The sequence below is a fragment of the Bos indicus x Bos taurus genome, chromosome 24, assembly GCF_003369695.1.
Source record: "Bos indicus x Bos taurus breed Angus x Brahman F1 hybrid chromosome 24, Bos_hybrid_MaternalHap_v2.0, whole genome shotgun sequence".
In the NCBI taxonomy this organism is placed as follows: Eukaryota; Metazoa; Chordata; class Mammalia; order Artiodactyla; family Bovidae; genus Bos; species Bos indicus x Bos taurus.
In genome coordinates, this window is record NC_040099.1 from 29,859,881 (window position 1) to 29,881,156 (window position 21,276).

Sequence of the window (21,276 nt, forward strand, 5' to 3'; positions counted from 1 at the left end):
CAGCCAAGAACTAGTGTCAGGGTCTCCTGAACCCATCTGGGATTTCTTCACCGCTCTGATGTAATAGATGGTTACAACTTCAAGAGCTCATAGAACATGCAATGACACCCATGGGACCAAACCCAAAATGACTACATTACATCGGTTAATTCTTTCAACAAGCCCTCATCAATTTCCAGTTAGATATTGCTCAGGACACTACCTTGTTTCTTTAAAAGTCCAACTGCAGAAAACGGTTCACTCTAGAGATGAGTAAGGACTTCAGTGCAGGAATTGAAGTTAATTGTTAATAAGAAACCAGCAGACAAACAAATTAATAACTTGTAACAACAACAACAAAAATCAGGCTGTGTTTAAAAGAAACCAGAATCAGGCAAACAACTCTGGCAATAATATTTCTTCACCAAACTAAAGTTTACTACCAGCAGATGTGTTATTTCTCACCCACTTAAATGGACCTACTGAAAATGTAGATTGATAACAATCTTCTTTGAAAAAATATGTATTCTGATATAGCATTGAGGTAGGTTTAGCTACTGACTACTTTAAAAAAAAAAAATTAGTTTTTCTTTGTTAATGCATAAAACTATCTGAATGCAAAGTAAGCAAGGGTTATGTTAATTTTATTTGTCCTAGTTTGGTCAAATTGTTGTTACACAATATTTGGAACTAATTTTAGATTTCAATAAAGTTTCTTTTAATGATAAGAAAAAAAAAATCTGTTCTAACCTTGGTCTGCCAACTACAGCTTGCTGGATTTTGAAGTGTGTGGCCTGAGACAGCTACCGAGTCTTGGATACAGTAAAGGGCCACTTTGCCTTCTTCTTCTTCTTTTTTTCAGAAGCCCTTTTGTGTTACACACACCTGCTACCCAATTCACCCAGGGCTCATATATCCCTCCTAGACTTTACTGACCTATTATTTCATATATAGATAGAGATATAGGTATAGATGGGCTTCCGTGGTGGCTCAGCTGTAAAGAATCCGCTTGCAATGCAGGAGACACAGGAGAGGTAGGTTCCACCCCTGGGTCGGAAAGATCCCCTGGAGGAGGGCATGGCTACTCACTCCAGTATTCTTGCCTGGAGAATCCCATGGACAGAGGAGCCTGGCAGGCAATAGTCCACAGGATTGCAAAGAGTGGACACACTGAAGCAACTGAGCATACAGGCACTCATAGGGATACATATAGATCTAGGTATAAAATACTACATAAACATAAATAATAGACGGATGGATAGATAGCTAGATAGGTGGGCTTTCCAGGTGGTTCAGCAGTAAAGAATCCCCTACCAATGCAGGAGACTTGGGTTAATTCCCTTGGTGGGGAAGATCCCCTGGAGGAGGAACTAGCAACCCACTCCAGTATTCTTGCCAGGAGAATTCGATGGACAGAGGAGCCTGGTGGGCTGCAGCCCATGGGGTCGCAAAGAGCTGGATAAGACTAAAGGACAGATAGGTAGATAGAGATATATAAATGATAGGTGGATACACAGATGATGGATCTGTCAGGCAAAAGAAATGCTAAGACTTTGGACTCAAAGCTTGCCATAAGCTACTAACCTATAGATTTATTCTTCAGCTGTTTCTAGAACACTTCGGAAAGAACCTGAATCAGTACAGAGGTGAAGAGAAGGTGATTTAGGCAACAAACGCCAGAGACCATCACTCCCTGGACCAAGAATGGGTGGCACCGGAGCCCTGCGGCTGGGAAAGAGGGCACGCGGCCAGCAGAGGTGAGGCCACAAAGTGAGCCGCACGGAGAGCGACGAAGGCGGAGACCGGGACGGCGAGCTGGCAGGCCTGGCAGGCGGCGCGCAAGTCTGGGGGATGAGGGGCTCCGGGTGCCGGGCGGACGCGGGGGGCGGAGCCGCGGGGCGGGGCGGGGCGGGGGCGGCCGGGAGCCCAGGCGGCGCCGCAGCCCCAGCCGGGCTGACGGACGCGCGCGAGCGGCGGGCTCCGCGCATCCCCGGCTCCCGCTCAGCGCTGCTGCCTACCCACCCGGCGGCTCCGCGGTGGGGCGGAGTCCGCGAGAGTTTGCCCCGGAGATCGGGGAACTTTCCGGCCGAAGCTCCGCTTCCACGAAAGCACTACCTGCCGGCGCCCTCCGCTGCCCGCGCCGCCTGCGAGGTACCTGAGGGGGATCGGCGCGTAGGGGAGCAGGGGTCCGGGATTGGGAGGGAGGGGGACCGAGATTGCAGGGCGCCGCTAGTTCCCTGCGGAGAGAGGTCTGGGTGTGCGGAAAGTGCATCTCCCCTTTCCAAGTGCTTCACCTCTGCGGGAGGCATCTTTTCTTTCTACCTCTAATCCCAACCCCCGCCCCATTTGAACCCACTCCCGCTCACTTTATTGACTGTGCTGAGGGGAGGGAGGATCCGGGAGATGAAGGGGGTGCGAAGACTTGGGGAGGGCCGGAGGAGGAGGAAGGATGCCTGAAAACTTGGGAGCTACGTCTGCTGGATTCCTGGGCTCCGCGGGGCACCCTGCTACCCGGGGTTCGCGTGGAGCCCCCGCTCCGGGCCGAGACTGGAAAGAAGACACCAGAAGGAGCGGTCTCGAGTATGTGCTGCCGGTTTATCCGGTCCTCCGGCGTGTTTGGCACCAAGAGGAGCATCTCTGCTGGGGTACCCCCTTTTTGCATCTGTCCCAAACTCCGAGACCACGCAGAGACTCCTGCTGAGGCTGCGGGCCATGTGGGAGCCCAGATTCCATCGGGCCGGGCCGGACCGAGGGGTTGGGGGCGCCCTGGGGAGGAGGATCGAAGTGGGCTGGGGGAGTAGAAGCTGCGCGGTGGCTTTGTGGCCCCAGCTGTCACTTTCACACGGCCCCCCGCTCTCTCTTCTGCCCCGTCCCCACATCCCGCTCATCCGCGTGTTTCTGTTAGGAGGCTCGAGGTTGTCGTTTTTGATACCTGTCAGGAGTTATTTCCAACTAAGTTCTCAGGAGCCATGCTGGAGCGGCCGCGGGTCTTCCTCCTCTTCCTGCAGGTCCACCCCCAACTCCCTCCCACCCGCAAACCGGTCCTGAACCGTTCCCAGGGTCTTCAAAGGGTTACGAAGGAAATCCTACAGAGCCTGCGCTGGTGTGACTTTCCCCCCATTCTGTTCTCACGACCAAATCCAAACACGGTGGGGCTTTCATCAGTTCAGTTCAGTTCAGTCGCTCAGTCGTGTCCGACTCTTGGCGACTCTTGGCGGCCCCATGAATCGCAGCACGCCAGGCCTCCCTGTCCATCACCAACTCCAGGAGTTCACTCAGACTCACGTCCATCGAGTCAGTGATGCCATCCAGCCATCTCATCCTCTGTCGTCCCCTTCTCCTCCTGCCCCCAATCCCTCCCAGCATCAGAGTCTTTTCCAATGAGTCAACTCTTCGCATGAGGTGGCCAAAGTACTGGAGTTTCAGCTTTAGCATCATTCCTTCCAAAGAAATCCCAGGGCTGATCTTCAGAATGGACTGGTTGGATCTCCTTGCAGTCCAAGGGACTCTGGGGCTTTCATAGGACTCTCCTTTAGCAGTTTTTCTAGTAACTAAGAATATCATTTAGCAGTACTTATTTTTTAAGTTTAACCGCAAACGTTGCGTTAATCCCTCTGTATACAATTTTATCTGTGTTTGTCACAATTCCATTGAGTTTAAAGGACAGGATGTAGGCTTCTTTTAGGCTGACATATGTATATGTGTGTGTGTGTGTGTGTGTGTATACACTAAAATACAGTGTGAGTGGATATTTATCTGTCTTCCTAGTTGGGTGGCCTGGCACCTGCAGGTTCCAGTACATAATTATAATACCATATGCCTGGCTTCCAAATTGAGGATAAGGAGATTGTTACTGTTTTTCATGGGCAAGGGTATCTTGGACTCCCAGATTTTATGATTGCTCAGAGGGTTGTTGGTTTTTTGTTTTGTTTTTTTTTAAGGGGCTTCAAATCAGCGTGAATCAGATATACAGAACAAAATTACAGTTCTATCCCACGCAGCCAAAAAGAATACAATACATGAGCGCTGGTAGTTGACTCAACTGTTGAGGAAAAATTTAAGTCCTCTCATCACACAGAAACATTTTGATCAAATATCTTGCGTAAGAAATAACATGCATTGAATGACTTGAGAAAACGAGGAGGATTTTCCTCTGGCCTCATATAGGTTTCATGTCTTTTATTATAGTAGCATCCTTCAGAAAATGAGCCTTGCAGAGAGTTGTTGATATGTATTGACTACAACACCATATTTTTTAATACAGAGGCTTGGTGACAGTCCAAAAACATAAATGTTTTAAATCATTACCAACCATCTGTTCTCTCCCACTCACTTAAAGCCCAGTGGTTTATTTTCACAGGTATCAAAACATACATCCTCATTTCATACATTTCCATGAATATCCCTAAAGCTACTATGGTATCTGATCTTGACCCAAGTTCAGCAACTGTTGTGTTTGGCTGATTACCCTGTAAGCTCCTCTCATTTTATTTTCAATGAAAGAAGAAATCAAAAAAGTTGGAAAGCCTTTGGCCAAGGCTGGTGTATACGCCAGTGAAATCTCATTGCTCTTCCCTCCCGGCCCCCACCTTTTTGTTACCAGCAAGAGGCTGAGAATTAGTACAGCTGCAGGCCTCTTCTGATGACTTTCTTTCCTTTTCTTCCTGGTCACAAGGGTAGCATAGGGGCTCTCAAGCAGTGCCTTAAACAGTCCCATGACTCCTGAAAATTAGTGTGGTTTCCAGAAGGATATAACATCTTCCCAGGAAGAATTGTCAAAATGGGAGACTCATGTAATATTCCAAACCCCAAATTAAGTAGACTTAGGATGTACATGTTATTTCCTGCACAAATATTGGGTATGCATAATGTAGAGTATTGTATCGGATATGAATAAAATATGTCTACATAGTTTTCTTTAGATTTGTGTTAGGAGATCTGGATGAGTTTGTATATAATCAGCATAGAGAGTCACACTCTTAGTTTTGTTCAGGTCCTCATTAAAGTAAGATTTGAGGTTTTGAGTCCTTCTACGCCCAATCCTGAAATGCTCTCCCATTTGAGGGATGTTTGCTTTAGCTGGAACTGCAATATTAGGATATTTTTATTACTTAAAATCAAAGTTGCATAATAATAAAAATATTGTTCCTTCAGTGTGTTCAAAACGTTGGGAATTTCTTTTTACTCAAATCTGGGTGTAATGTCCCAAAGCACTTTCATATTTTTAAGAAAAAAGATACTGGCAGTCTTGCTCACATTTTTCAAATAATTGATGCCTACTTGGAAGAGTATCAGGAGCCAGAGGAGGTTGATTTCCGCCCTCTTACCTGCTACACTGCCCTGTACTGCCCTAGCCTTGAAAGCACAAGACTCTCCTTACTTGTTCCCAGGATAGCCTTGAAAAGAATGAACCCAAACTGTAGATAATTTGGAAAGTAAAGTTGCTTTTAAAAAATATGGTCTAATTTAGACCTTTGGAAAAACATAAGGCTGTGTTACATCTTATTTTTCTTTGTACTAAAAATGAATTATGGAGGGGGAACAGCTTCATCACATATAGTAAGCACTCTAAATTATTCATGTTAATGAGAGGAATAGAGGCAAAGATAATCCAAAATCATCGTTACTTAAAAAGTCATTTGTCTTTGGAATGTATTGTATGTTTGACTTAAAAAAAGATATTCATTGTTACTGTGGGCAAGTTGCCTTTCTAATTACTTTGTTTGGTTTAGGTTAATTTTTAAATGAGCTTACATATCTCAAATGCAAAAACTGATTTATAAGGTGGGGGGCACGTGGACAACTTGCCCAGAAACAAGCTAGGTGACAGAAACAAGCAAACCTGCTATGAAAACTTTGCAGTAAATTGTATATCACTCTCAGACAGGTGACCAAGGCTTGATTCCATACCTACTTAATTCATTTGTGTTAAGGATTAGATGTGTTCCTAGAAAAAGCCCTTCAATCAAAATTTGAGAAATTCATCCCCACTTTGTATGTAACAGAGGTGATTATGGTGTTTTCAGAAGATAATAGGTGCTTCAGAAAACCAACTAGAAATATTCTAATTTTTAAATCTCACCAAACTGAATTTTCTTAAGCCTGGAATTTTCCTAAAGCATGCACATGTGTATATGTTAAGGTAATACTCTGATGCCTTATTTTTATGCATATGTTTCAAAAGCAAAGATAGCAAGTTGTCATCAGAATAAGGAATTTGGTCCATTTGCTCTCTGCACCTAGGCTCCAAATCAAAATTTTATCAAAAAGAAGCTCTCGAATATCTATTGTTATGGAGGACCTGGTAGATAAAAGTAGTTGAAGTTCAGCAAGACTGCCAATTTAACAGATTTCTATTGTGTTTTTCAAAAGCTCCAGGGCAAAATTGGTTGTAGATGAAATAGTTACTTGGACAAGAAGTTGATTCACACCATAGCACTTGCTCTTAAACACCTCCTCTGTGGTCAGTGTTCAGTTGTATATAGATTTTGTTGAATTGTTATCTCTGTGGACTATTACAATTTAAAAAGCCCTCTATGAGGAAGGTTAAAGCTGCCAGAATATATGATTGGCTAGGCAGATAGGTAAGATCGTTTTTATTTCAAGAATTCAAAGCAAAACATAAAACTGTGACTTTTACAGCAGTAAGCAGGATGGAACTGGAAAAGTAGCTGTCCCCTTCAGATTGGTGATTCTGTTCTCCTAATAAATGTGCTGGCTCTATCAAGTGTAGGGGCGCTTCTTTTTTAAGAGGGCATTTTTGGTTTTCATAAGACATGACATTTTTTAGAAAACTTGACTGAGTACTTGAAAATATACATTGTGGTTGGAAAGATAATTCACACCCACAGGATTTATTTTATATACATTTATTAAAGGAATCAGTTTCTTCTGAGCAGTGCCTAAATCTTGGAATCAAAATTATGCATTTTGTGATAGAGCTGGAAAGGACCTTAAGAGCAGTTTATTCCAGTGCCCTTATGTTACAGTTAAGGAGATAGGGGCCCGCAGCCATCCTGGTGAGCTGCTGAAGGTCACCCCGGTGGTTAGTGGCAGAGCAGATACTGGAAACTGGACTCACTCCTCGTCCAGCTCCCTTGACTTAAGAGTAGTAGCTGGATGGGGGAGTTAACTCTTTCTGGCCATCAGGGTGTCGGCTGTACACGAGAGGAAGTGAAGTGGTACAGAGGGACACACAGGAGCCTTGTAGGTTTTCTGTCTTCCATCATTGACTGTCATTCACTCTGGACCAAACTGTAGTCCTCAACCCTCTTAGACTCTTGTCCTCTTTTTAAAAATATATATATATATATTGATTGATTTTTGGCTGTGCTGGGTCTTCATTGCTTCACGGGTTTTTCCCTAGCTGCAGGAAGTGGGGGCAACTCTAGATGTAGTGTGCAGGCTTCTCATTGCGGTGGCTTCTCTTGTGGAGCGCAGGCCCTAGGGCGAGAGGGCTTCAATAGTTGCGACACGTGCGATCAGTCCTCATGGCTCCTGGGCTCTAAAGTACTGGCTTAGTAGTTGTGGTGCACAGGCTTAGTTGCTCCAAGGCATGTGGGATCTTCCCAGACCAGGGATTGAACCTGTGTCTCCTGCACTGGCAGGTAGATTATTCAGTGAGCCACAAGGGAACCCCTGTCTTCCTCTTAATAACAGATATTTTGGGTCACCCCCTTGGTGTCTTGAAATGTAATTCATCAGTAATATGATCACTGAATATATCTGTCATGAAAAGGAGCAATAAAATAAAAATAATCTGTTGTACAATGTGCATTTCACTGTGCTAGTGTTTAAGGGTGACTTCACTGGAACACAGTAAAGAGGTCAGAAGCTTGCTTGTATGTTTATATAATGAATACAGTTGGATTTAAGACAAATAAAAACATCAGAAGACCTTCCATACAAGGAGTACAGGAAATGAAAGGAGAATAGACTAAAAGTAGCACTAGCTACTTTTATAAGCCAGACATTTGTATATGATAACAGAGAGAAGAAAATGATGGTAATTGTTGTAGGAAAAATATGCCAAGTCACGTTATAGACAGTCAGAATGGAGAAAACGTGGAAGTGTGATATTTTGCAAATGAGAAACTAAATATTGTTAATACTGTTCCACCAAAATCCCCACACTGCTTTATGCGACGTTTCCCCCTTGTTACTAATGTGAACTGTATGTCAAGGGACTCTGCAGACTACCCACCATATCATCAATAAAGACAAATACAATATTTCCACAATGGAAATTATTGACAGTGCTGATGCTGCCCTTTTCAGTTTATTTTCTATTAATATTGTAGTTGATTAATTCTAGATTTAGGAGAAAGATTTCACAAAATGATTGAATTATTACTCACTGCAGCCTTGCTGTAAGCCACCAGGGTTTTGGTGGAAATTCCTTTAAAATGCTTAGTTATGATTATGTACCAGATTCTGCAAGTTGATATTCATTACAAATTTAGTTCAGGGGAACAGTGCTTGTCACTAAGTTGTGTCCGACTCTTTGCAACACCATGGACTGTAGCTTGTCAGGCTCCTCTGTCCATGAAATTTCCCAGGCAGGAATACTGGAGTGGATTGCCATTTCCTTCTTCATGGGCTCTTCCTGACCCAGGGATTGAACCCGGGTCTCCTGCTTGGCAGATGGATTCTTTATCACTGAGCCAGCTGGGAAGCAACACTGCATGTTGTTTGAGATGTGCTGTGTGCTTGGTCGCTCAGTCGTGTCTGGCTTTTTGTGACCCCATGGACTGTAGCCCGCCAGGATCCTCTGTCCATGGGGATTCTCCAGGCAAGAATACTGGAGTGGGTTGCCATGCCCTCCTCCAGGGGATCTCCTCAACCCAGAGATCGAATCCAGGTCTTCTGCATTGCAGGTGGATTTTTTACCATCTGAGTCACCAGGGAAGCCCAAGAATACTGGAGTGGGTAGCCTATCCCTTCTCCACGGGAACTTCCTGACCCAGGAATTGAACCAGGGTCTCCTGCAGTGCTGGTGGATTCTTTACCAGCTGAACGACCAGGGAAGCCTGTTGTTTGAGATATTTAGGGGAAATTCTTCATCAAAAAGTCCCTAAGAATGAACAGAACACCCCTCCCTTAATGATGTGACAAACCTCAAATCCTTCCCAAAATATTCTTTAGGGGCAGTCTGGCCCTGATGAGAGTCACAGGGCTAGATTAACAAGATTGTCAGGTTTAAAAAAAAATTATTCATTTTTTATTAAAATATAGTTGAAGTTTAAAAATAAAATTTATATAAAAAATATATTTATAGTTGATTTACAATGTTGTGTTAGTAATTCCTACAAGGGAAAAGAATCTGAAAAACAGTACATATAGATAAACAAGATTTTTATGATGGCATGGGTTATTTTTCATACCCTCACCCAATCCTTACTTCTTTTAAGTGGGACCATCCCATTGTTTACTGGTCTCTGCCTTTAGTGGACCAGTATTACAAATTTCACTGCCCATCAAACTCAAGTTCATGTTCTGATCTTTTTCTCTCTCTCACCTTTATAAAGTGTGTATGCTAGTTGCTCCATCATGTCCAACTCTTTGCGACCCCATGGACTATAGCCGACCAGGCTCCTCTGTCCATGGGATACTGGAGTGGGTGGCCATTCCCTTCTCCAGGAGATCTTCACAACCCACAGGTCAAATTTGGGTCTCCTGCATTAGAGGCCAATTCTTTACCATCTGAGCCACCAGGGAGCCCCCCACCCAGATTTACTACTTCTTTATTTCTCTTAGGAATCTATCTTTTATTGGTGACTGTGAATGTCAACAAACTAATAAGCTGGATATTTTACTTCTCCCACACCTTAACCTTGTGTAAAGGCATATCTCCAGAAAGCATTGAAGGCTTCTGTATAGACAGACAATATATACATGCACACACATGTGTGTATATGCATGCATATGTTATAGATGTACATGTTATATACGTTATATACGTACAAAATTTCAGGCACCGAAAAATAGGAAAAGGAGGCATTATTTGATATTATATTTTTAATGCCCTTGAAACATGCTTATGCAAGCAAAGAACTGCGCTGGTCCAGTATTGGAAGTTGCATCATAAAACATAGTGCTGTGAAGTATGTCCATAGCAGAGGCCAAAATTTGTTACCAATGCAAATAAACTGTTGTATTAGAATTATTTTGCATTACTTTGGTTAAGTATGTCCTGTGCTGGCATATGAGAGTTGGAGGTGGGGTTCATATATACTGAGTGCTCAGTCATATCTGACTCTTTGTGACCCCATGGACTGTAGCCCACCAGGCTCCTCTGTGCATGGGATTTTCCAGGGGAGCTTCTCAACCCAGGGGTCGAGCCCATGTCTCCTGCATTGGCGAGCGGATTATTTGCCCCTGAGCTAGAGAAGCAGAGGTGTAGACAATTCTGTTGTCTGTCTTAGGTGTGTTTTGTCTGTGTGCTGTTTCCACACTGAAAACACACCGACATCTCCTCTTGTGTAATATATAGTGTTGCAGAGAGACTAGAGACTTCTGAAGATTGCCCACATACACAACTTATGAGAGAGTATGGGATCCCAGAAGCAAGGAGGAAATTGAGAGTGGAACTCAAATTTTCTTACTTCTGGTTTGTTTACTAGACCATAATGTAAGACCTGCTCTTGGGAACTGAGTTATTAGAAAATGTCATTTCAGTGTTAGCTACTGCAAGCATCTTGAATTTGCCAAATTGTAAGGAAGATTTGTTTTTCCTTAAATTCCGTGGTGAGTTCCTCTAAGGTGTCTTTTGTAACATTATATGTCTTACTCTTTTTTACTTAATCTTTTTAAAGAAAGAAAGAAAGTTTTTAATGCAAGCTCTTTAACAGGTAAGACTGAAATCACAGTATGTGTATGTGTGTGTGAATAACTTGTTGCTTTGACACAATCACAAGATTCTTTACATAGAAGGGCATGTTTTACCCAGTCAAGAGCGGCAGCTTTTGCTACAAAAGGGATGAGGGAATTGTACAAAACACAATTTGATCTATGATTATTTTGCTGTATAGTGTTCATTCTTACTGGAAGCTTCTTGGTCAATTGAATAGTTCAACATTCAAACTGACCTCTAACTCATTTTGATCCACTTTTGTTACAATTTCTAATAAGAACCTACTGGTACAGTGGGATTGAGGGAAGATGAAATTGAGGGGGTTGGATTGTGGCAGTGATAAGGAAAATAAGGAGCTTTTTTCACTTCAGCAACACAAAGATCTTTATAGACAGCGCAGTTTTATTGGGATATCTGCCTGTTCTTGGTGTGCTTTTTACTCTTGCACAGAACGGAGGCAAAGATTGTCAAAGAGAAGCCCTTCCTCCTCTTTGTACCTGTAATAGTGCCACACAAGAGAAAACCTTCTTTGTCAGAATAAACAGAACACATTCCAATCATAGTGTCTCCTTTCACCTTAGGACCTCAATACTCCCCTAAACTGAAATCTAAAACACTAAAGAATCTATATATTAAAAGAAACACACCCAGTTAGTGTAGTCATGTAGTAAAAGAAATGTTCACCATACACGTGGAAATGGGAAAGACAACTTTGCCGATTCAAATGAAGAACGTTACGCTTACTACTGCCTTAGTTTCAGGAGTTCAAACCTCACTTAACTTGTCTTTTTTGTAACGAATGGGATTAAAGCTATGACTCAGTTATAGGTTACTTTCAGATCAGATCAGTCGCTCAGTCATGTCCGACTCTTTGCAACCCCATGAATTGCAGCACGCCAGGCCTCCCTGTCCATCACCAACTCCCGGAGTTCACTCAGACTCACATCCGTCGAGTCAGTGATGCCATCCAGCCATCTCATCCTCTGTCGTCCCCTTCTCCTCCTGCCCCCAATCCCTCCCAGCATCAGAGTCTTTTCCAATGAGTCAACTCTTCGCATGAGGTGGCCAAAGTACTGGAGTTTCAGCTCAGCATCATTCCTTCCAAAGAAAACCCAGGGCTGATCTCCTTCAGAATGGACTGGTTGGATCTCCTTGCAGTCCAAGGGACTCTCAAGAGTCTTCTCCAACACCACAGTTCAAAAGCATCAATTCTTCGATGCTCAGCCTTCTTCACAGTCCAACTGTCATATCCATACATGACCACAGGAAAAACCATAGCCTTGACTAGACGGACCTTGGTTGGCAAAGTAATGTCTCTGCTTTTGAATATGCTATCTAGGTTGGTCATAACTTTCCTTCCAAGGAGTAAGCGTCTTTTCATTTCATGGCTGCAGTCACCATCTGTAGTGATTTTGGAGCCCAGAAAAATAAAGTCTGACACTGTTTCCACTGTTTCCCCATCTATTTCCCATGAAGTGGTGGGACCAGATGCCATGATCTTCGTTTTCTGAATGTTGAGCTTTAAGCCAACTTTTTCACTCTCCACTTTCACTTTCATCAAGAGGCTTTTTAGTTCCTCTTCACTTTCTGCCATAAGGGTGGTGTCATCTGCATATCTGAGGTTATTGATATTTCTCCCAGCAGTCTTGATTCCAGCTTGTGTTTCTTCCAGTCCAGCGTTTCTCATGATGTACTCTGCATATAAGTTAAATAAGCAGGGTGACAATATACAGCCTTGACATACTCCTTTTCCTATTTGGAACCAGTCTGTTGTTCCATGTCCAGTTCTAACTGTTGCTTCCTGACCTGCATATAGGTTTCTCAAGAGGCAGGTCAGGTGGTCTGGTATTTCCATCTCTTTCATAATTTTCCACAGTTTATTGTGATCCACACAGTCAAAGGCTTTGGCATAGTCAATAAAGCAGAAATGGATGTTTTTCTGGAACTCTCTTGCTTTTTCTATGATCCAGCGGATGTTGGCAATTTGATCTCTGGTTCCTCTGCCTTTTCTAAAACCAGCTTGAACATCAGGAAGTTCACGGTTCACATATTGCTGAAGCCTGGCTTGGAGAATTTTGAGCATTACTTTACTAGCATGTGAGATGAGTGCAGTTGTGCAGTAGTTTGACCATTCTTTGGCATTGCCTTTCTTTGGGTTTGGAATGAAAACTGACCTTTTCCAGTCCTATGGCCACTGCTGAGTTTTCCAAATTTGCTGGCATATTGAGTGCAGCACTTTCACAGCATCATCTTTCAGGATTTGGAATAGCTCAACTGGAATTCCATCACCTCCACTAGCTTTGTTCGTAGTGATGCTTTCTAAGGCCCACTTGACTTCACATTCCAGGATGTCTGGCTCTAGGTCAGTGATCACACCATCGTGATTATCTGGGTCGTGAAGATCTTTTTTATACAGTTCTTCTGTGTATTCTTGCCATCTCTTCTTAATATCTTCTGCTTCTGTTAGGTCCATACCATTTCTGTCCTTTATCGAGCTCATCTTTGTATGAAATGTTCCTTTGGTATCTCTAATTTTCTTGAAGAGATCCCTAGTCTTTCCCATTCTGTTGTTTTCCTCTATTTCTTTGCATTGATGGCTGAAGAAGGCTTTCTTATGTCTTCTTGCTATTCTTTGGAACTCTGCATTCAGATGTTTATATCTTTCCTTTTCTCCTTTGCTTTTCGCTTCTCTTCTTTTCACAGCTATTTGTAAAGAGCAATATTGCATAGGAACCTGGAATGTCAGGTCCATGAATCAAGGCAAATTGGAAGTGGTCAAACAAGAGATGGCAAGAGTGAATGTCAACATTCTAGGAATCAGCGAACTTAAATGGACTGGAATGGGTGCATTTAACTCAGATGACCACTATATCCACTACTGCGGGCAGGAATCCCTCAGAAGAAATGGAGTGGCCATCATGGTCAGCAAAAGAGTCCCAAATGCAGTACTTGGATGCAATCTCAAAAATGACAGAATGATCTCATTTCGTTTCCAAGGCAAACCATTCAGTATCACAGTAATCCAAGTCTATGCCCCAACCAGTAACGCTGAAGAAGCTGAAGTTGAACGGTTCTATGAAGACCTACAAGACCTTTTAGAACTAACACCCAAAAAAGATGTCCTTTTCATTATAGGGGACTGGAATGCAAAAGTAGGAAGTCAAGAAACACCTGGAGTAACAGGCAAATTTGGCCTTGGAATACGGAATGAAGCAGGGCAAAGACTAATAGAGTTTTGCCAAGAAAATGCACTGGTCATAACAAACACCCTCTTCCAACAACACAAGAGAAGACTCTATACATGGACATCACCAGATGGTCAACACCGAAATCAGACTGATTATATTCTTTGCAGCCAAAGATGGAGAAGCTCTATACAGTCAGCAAAAACAAGACCAGGAGCTGACTGTGGCTCAGATCATGAACTCCTTATTGCCAAATTCAGACTTAAATTGAAGAAAGTAGGGAAAACCACTAGACCATTCAGGTATGACCTAAATCAAATCCCTTATGATTATACAGTGGAAGTGAGAAATAGATTTAAGGGCCTAGATCTGATAGATAGAGTGCCTGATGAACTATGGAATGAGGTTCATGACATTGTACAGGAGACAGGATCAAGACCATTCCCATAGAAAAGAAATGCAAAAAAACAAAATGGCTGTCTGGGGAGGCCTTACAAATAGGTTACTTTAAGCAGATACAAAGATTTAGATAAAATGATGACATTGATCACATACTTAGACAAGTGATTTCAAAATTAAAATGTGAGCACAAATTTTTAGAAATATCTCTCTAAATAAGTTTGATTTTCCCACAGCACCCTTGGAGAGTAGATTAGTATAAGGGTAGTTTTCTCTCTCTCCCCTGCCCCAAATCAGTTTTCTCAATGCAGGAGTAAGTGTGATGTTCTTCATTTGAATTGGCAAAGTTGTCTTTCCCATTTTCATACGTATCCTGAACATTTCTTTTACTACATGACTACACTAACTGGGTGTATTTCTTTTAATAACTAGATTCTTTAGTGTTTTAGATTTCAAATATGTTTAGATGTTAGTGACATTATTGGACTAAAAGCAGTAACTACCAATGTTATTCTAGTGTTAAATATTAGAAGTATTTTACCTTCTAATATTTCTACTTTACTTTCAGTTAGGAATTTTTCCCATCAGAGAATGAGATTCTGTTACTGTGATGGGCTTGGCATTCAGTTGAATGCACTGTTATGGTCTTGTTATTTGTGATCGGAGCCCAAGTTATACGTATTATTAAATATTTTAAATATTAATTCTGGACTTACATTATCACTTTTGTGACTTTGGTATAGCTAGCTAGCTTTCACTTGCTAATTGTATATATGTATATTTCTATATGTGTGTATATATATGTGCATATATGTATATATATATGTGTCACTTGCTAAAAGGTCTAGCAAATCATATTTCCAGATTTTGCAGATCGCGAAGTTATGACAGCATTTAGAATAGAGATAGATTTACAAATGGCTGAACTCTCGAGTAGCAGAGGTTGTTCATCTAGAACCTTAGAACTTTGATTCACCTTTAGTTTTCCCAACCTGTAACTATCACATGCTGTCCAAAAAGATTCCTTGAAATTACGGGCATATATTTTATTCAGAGCACTCTACAAAACCTGATTATGGCTCTGAAAGTCCCTCTAAATTCTCCATGTATAAATCCAGCTCTGTACTTTGTATTTCTTCCTGCCCATCTTAAACATCAAATGAAACATATGTCAGAATCAACCTTGTAGTCTCTGCCCATCTCACCTCAACCCCCAGGATTCCCCAGCTCCCAGTCTGGATTTTATCTTTGACGTTCCTTCTCCATCCACTCCATATCAAAGCTCTCACCCAGTCATTGATTGTTCCCTTCAAAGGATGTTGCATACCTTCCTCGGTTCCTCACCCAAGTCTCAGCTTTCCCCATCCATTGTGTGGCATCCATATTGCTCCCCCTCCAGATCCATCCTCCAGTAACATGAGAGGAGATTTTCAAGATGCAAATATGATAACTGTCACTCCCTCAGCTACACATGCCACCTAAATGGATTGCTGTTGCTTTAAGATAAAGACCAAAATTGTGCTCCTCCAGTTTCATGTCAGTATCTCCACTCCTTCCTTCTACTTCAGCTGCTTGTCTTTCTTCCAGTTGCTCTGAGTCTCTCTGCTCTCTCCCATTCTCACATCTATAAACCCAGGTACCCAAACATTGGCTAGTTCACTCTTGGTTGACTCAGATGTCAACCCAAATGGCCCTTCCTCAGGTGATCCTTGCTAATGTCCTAGACTGAGCCAAATCCCCTTATAATATACACAGATGTATATTTGGTTTTGTATTTGTTTGCATACATGTATCCATATTTATATATACATATAGTATCCATTTTTATATATCCATATATAAATATGGATTTATTTATCTATATATATGCTTATAAATATATATTTATAAATATGGATATATATTTATGTATACAGGTGGCTCAGTTGTAAAGAATCCACCTGCCAATACAGGAGATGTGGGTTCAATTCCTGGGTTGAGACGATCCCCTGGAGAAGGAAATGGCAACCCACTCCATATTCTTGCCTGGAAAACTCCAGAAACAGAGGAGCCTGGAGGGCTCCCATCCATGGAGTCACAAAGAGTTGGATCCAACTGAGCAACTGAGTTCACATGCACATCCCTCATCTCAGCTAGTTGCAAATTCACATTTATCTATGAAACTGTTTAATTCATTCCTAAGGGAGGGACCTGTCTAGTTATCTGGGTCCTTATATTCCTGGAAAACATGGCAGTGCTCACTCAGTGGAAGTACAGTAAGTCTTTGTTGAATAAATGTTAGCCGGGCATCCTGTCTTTAACCCCCAGTGTGCACATGCATACACATGTACGACACACAAGCACACACCTCACACCCACCCACACGTTCTAAGATAAATACATAAATAAATAACTTGAAGGCTACAAGGCCCCCTATTTTACTTGCTTTGTGACCTCTTCAAATATCACACTCTTCTTCAGTTTCTCTTTCCTCTCAGTGATTCATTCAGAGGTAACTTCACTAGTGCTACATTTGCTTATAAAATGAGGTTGGTCTACTGAATTTTTTACCAAAAAAAAAAAGGCCAGACATTTCTTTACATTATTTCCCTTGATAAATTCAGGAATTGTAAAAGGCTTTACTATATGGGGGATTTACGCTGTGCTGTTTGTGCATGTTTTGGCATTAGTCAGTGATCTAAGATTATACCACATTGGAGAAAAGAAAAAGAAAATCCTTTGGAGTTTTCCTATCTATATGATTTCCATGTGGAAATAAACAAAATGAAGGAGAACAAAGATTAAAATAATAAATAGATGAATTTGAAAGAGCAACATAAAAATCTATGTTGTTAAAGTCTGAATTTTTATGAATTGCACAGAAGCTTCGAACTGTGTCAAAACTAGTTAAGGAAGACACCTATCATACTGCCTGGCACCTACTGTGTTCTGGGTACTATTCTAATTGTTTGTGCCTCAATTCAAATCACTGCATTAAAATTGAATTAGTCTTATTTTTATGTAAAGCCTACTTGATTGAACTACTTTAGAGGAGTATCAGTTAAGCCTGGGATATTTTGTCCCCAAAAAACAAGGAATTGCTCAAAAGCAGGTAGACACACATAAGGACATAAGAGCAAGGTTTTAGGGGTACCCACTGGCCGAACTTGTGTATCATTTGAAGATAAAAAGTATTAATGTATGTTATGGATTAGGACACATTGAATAAGAATCCATGAGCCCATAGAGTGCGTAGATTCGGTAAACAGAAGGAAAAGCTGTGTTATTGAAGAGTATAAGCAAAAGATTACAATAGAGGCTAGAACTATAAAGCCACTTTCTGCAACTACTGTTACAAGAATAATCAAAGGATAATCCACCCCTGGGTGAATGGTTGATGGGGACAGGATGGTCACACTAACTCTACATGTCAGCCCTCAGATTGTTTATTAAGTACAGGGAGGGAAAAGTCCTTTTATAGGATGATAACAAGCAGACACCTGCTTATCCAAGGGACCACACTTGATGTCACCAAGAGTGGACAAACGGATGTCATTTATATCTCTTGATACAGTATACATGTAAAACACGACAGTCCCCTCTAAATTTATTTTGCCAGAAGTGATTCTCCTGAATCTAACCTTATGGAAACAATCAGACAAATCTAGATTGGTAGATATTCTTCAATACAGCTGACCTGGACACTTCGAAAAGGTCAGCGTCACTAAAAATAATCTGGGAAAACTGTTGAATATTAAAAGAGACTAGAAGAAAGGGCAGGCTTCCCAGGTGGTTCGGTGGTAAAGAATCTGTCTGCCAATGCAGGAGATGCAAGAGACATGAGTTCGGTCACTAGGTCAGGAAGATCCCCTGGAGGAGGGACTGGTAACCCATTCCAGTATTGCCTAGGAAATCCCATGAACAGAGGAGCCAGGCAGCTACAGTCCATGGGGTTGCAAAGAGCTGGACAAGCCTGAGCATGCACACGCATTTCTGAAGAAATGGCAACTAATTGCAAGATATCCTTCATGATTAGATTCTGAATGAGAATAAAATAACTGTAGAGAATATATTAGGCCAATTGGAAGGAATCTAGATTTGGGTTGTAGATCATATGTAGTATTACACTCATGTTAAATCCTGTAATCCTATTGGGATCATGTAGGAGAATGTGTTTTGGGAGAGAAGATATACTTTGAAGTACTCAGCGATGAAATTTCATGGTCTCTGCCATTTTCTTTCATGTGATTTGGTAAAAACTTTTTTTTTTAAATATGGGAAACAGAAAAAAGAAGATGTGGCCAAATGTTAAAAATTATTTAATCAAATTAAAGATTCTGTGCTAGTACTGCTAATTTTCCATAGATGGTTTTCAAAATAAAAATTGGGTAAACTATTCTGTGATTTTAAACCAACTCTCCAACAGATGCAGTTGTTCTCACATTGTGTTGAAGTGAGTTAGCATAGGTGAAAGCAGTTTCATTGATCAGTTAGTCAAGTGTCCTCTTCAAAGTACCTAAATATCTTCATTCAGCATTCCATAATTATCCATAATTTATATTTACACACTTAAGAAAAAGCTATCCTAAAAAATATGTAGTGGCAATATAGGAGATAATACGGAATAGGATATGATCAGTAGCTATTAGATACAGTAGTATTTTTCCCATTTTTCTGTTAGATATGAGAAGTTTTCAACAAGTGAAATTTTAAGGAGTAATTGGGCAACTTGGTAATATGTTTTTTCTTCTTCCTTGTTTTTGCTTAACATTACATGCTTGCCTGTAAAACAGAGTGTAAGATTACTGGTGACTTTCACTGAAAGATCCACAACGTAGCAGAATGCAGTGTGCAGTGTAGAATAGATCTGGCCGAGGCCCCAGTAGGATTTAGGATCCAGTGTGATTCTCAGCTGTACATCATCTAGAAGGCAGACTAGCACTGTTAGTGTTTGTGTATTATAAACAGGTACTTAAAGCCCAATTTTTTGCTTGCATGCCCAGTCGTGTCTGACTCTTTGTGACCCCATGGGCTGTACCCAGCCAGGCTCCTTTATCCATGAGATTTTCCCAGCAGGAATACTGGAGTGGATTACCATTTTCTCCTCCAGGGGATCTTCCCATCCAGGGATAGAACCCATGTCTTCTGCATCTCCTGCATTGGTAGGCAAATTATTTACCACTGAGTCACCTGGGAATATCAGAGCCCAATATCATAGATTTACAAGTATCAGAACACAAAGCTCTCTGTTTAGTCAAAACTGAGAGTCAGTTCTGTATGAAGCACAAAGTAAGAGGTTAAATTATTTAAGAGTTATAGAATTTGTAATAATATCTTTTCAGAAAAGTTTCAACTTGAAGGTAAATATTCAAGATATTCCTCCTATCATTTAAGGATATGATGTGGTATTTCAGGTCAGCTTCCTGTAAGAATACTTTTCTGATAACATTTAGGACTGCTTTGATATGTACCTTGCACTTATTCAGAATAAGTGGAATAGTGCGTCTTGATACATGATGGAAAAAGGACTTGTAGATCTTCTTGTATCTTAAGATAAACCAAAGGTAAAACTATCAATAGAGCTCTTTTCCCTTATATTTCATTTGTGTCTGTGTGATCCCAGTTTTCAGTTGTGTCCAACTCTTTCTGACCCCATGGACTGTAGCCTGCCAGGCTCCTCTGTCCATGGGAATTTCCCAGGCAAGAATGTTGGAGTGGGTCGCCATTCCCTTCTCCAGGGGATGGACCCAGGGATTGAACCTGCATTGGCAGGTGAATTCTTTCCCACTGAGCCACCGAAGTACCATTTGATATGCTAGTCATAAAGTATTAGAAATTCTAACAAGCAGAAGAGATTTGAGTTTTTGAAAAATCTTCAAGAATCGGTTTCTTGATACTTCCAGTTTATAGTGGCTAGAGGCTAAATTTCACTATGATATGAAATTAAACTTCAGCTTCTATTAAGACAGAGAATTAGGTAAAACTTGGGATTGTTTTTAATAAGGGAAAAATAGTAAATTATTTGGGAGAGAGAGTTGATTCTTAAAAGTCTGGACTATGTTCAAATAAAGGTAATAATAGCTTTAGCTATTATACCATTGAGCTCCCCACTCACTCCCCCCAACTGCCCCCCACCCCCCACTCCAAGCTACTCATACACATTTTAGTAGTAAGACAGTGAACACACATGCTGCCATAAGAGGGACACATTTTTAAGACTTGAGGGCTGAGTGTAACTGAATTTTGTGATCTCATTAAACTATTAATATATGTTGTTTCATATTTTTAAAAAAGTTCTAAGACCATGAACAATGTAAGTTAAAAGTTGTTTGAATTTACAGCAATAGGAGAAGCAAACTTCCATGAGAATTTGGCTTTAAAAGCAAACAGCTATGTGAACAATTTGTTAGGTAATTATTAGCTGGAAGCTATTTGTACTCTGAGTTTATTGAATATACACATATGATAATAAGAATTTGCACAAATAGAACCTTTTGATAATAAATCCACGTGAGAGATCGTGCCTTAGGGGAGTAATTCTAGATATAAGTATATTGAATTCCCTGCACATGGAATGCAGAACTCTTGCCCAAGTATGTAACTATTTTTCATTCATGATGCTTAATAGGTCATTTTACCTAAAGTCTCAGAAAGGATCAGTGTAACAAACAATGGAAAATGGTGTTGTTCTATTTGTATATATTCCAAACATTGCAATCACAGAGGAAATAGCAAAGTAGAGCTCTATAACCTGTCACCAGTGGTGTGCTAAACTACACTCAAAATCACAGTTATCAGAAATAAATAAATACCTACTCATTACCTGAGAAGTCTTCTTGGTGTTTTGTATTGGAATCCCTGATTGTTTGCTTTGTGGTATCT

General features: G+C 41.2%; 1 protein-coding gene across 2 annotated transcripts in view; it reads left to right on the plus strand.

Annotated features, from left to right (window-relative positions):
* The first annotated feature begins 1,923 nt into the window (after positions 1–1,923).
* The window catches only part of CHST9 (carbohydrate sulfotransferase 9), a 279,495-nt gene continuing 260,142 nt past the window's right edge, over positions 1,924–21,276 (plus strand). For both annotated transcript variants that reach the window (XM_027525927.1, XM_027525928.1), the window contains exon 1: positions 1,924–2,130. The gene's annotated coding sequence lies outside the window, so the exon portion shown is untranslated. The remainder of the gene's footprint in view (positions 2,131–21,276) is intronic.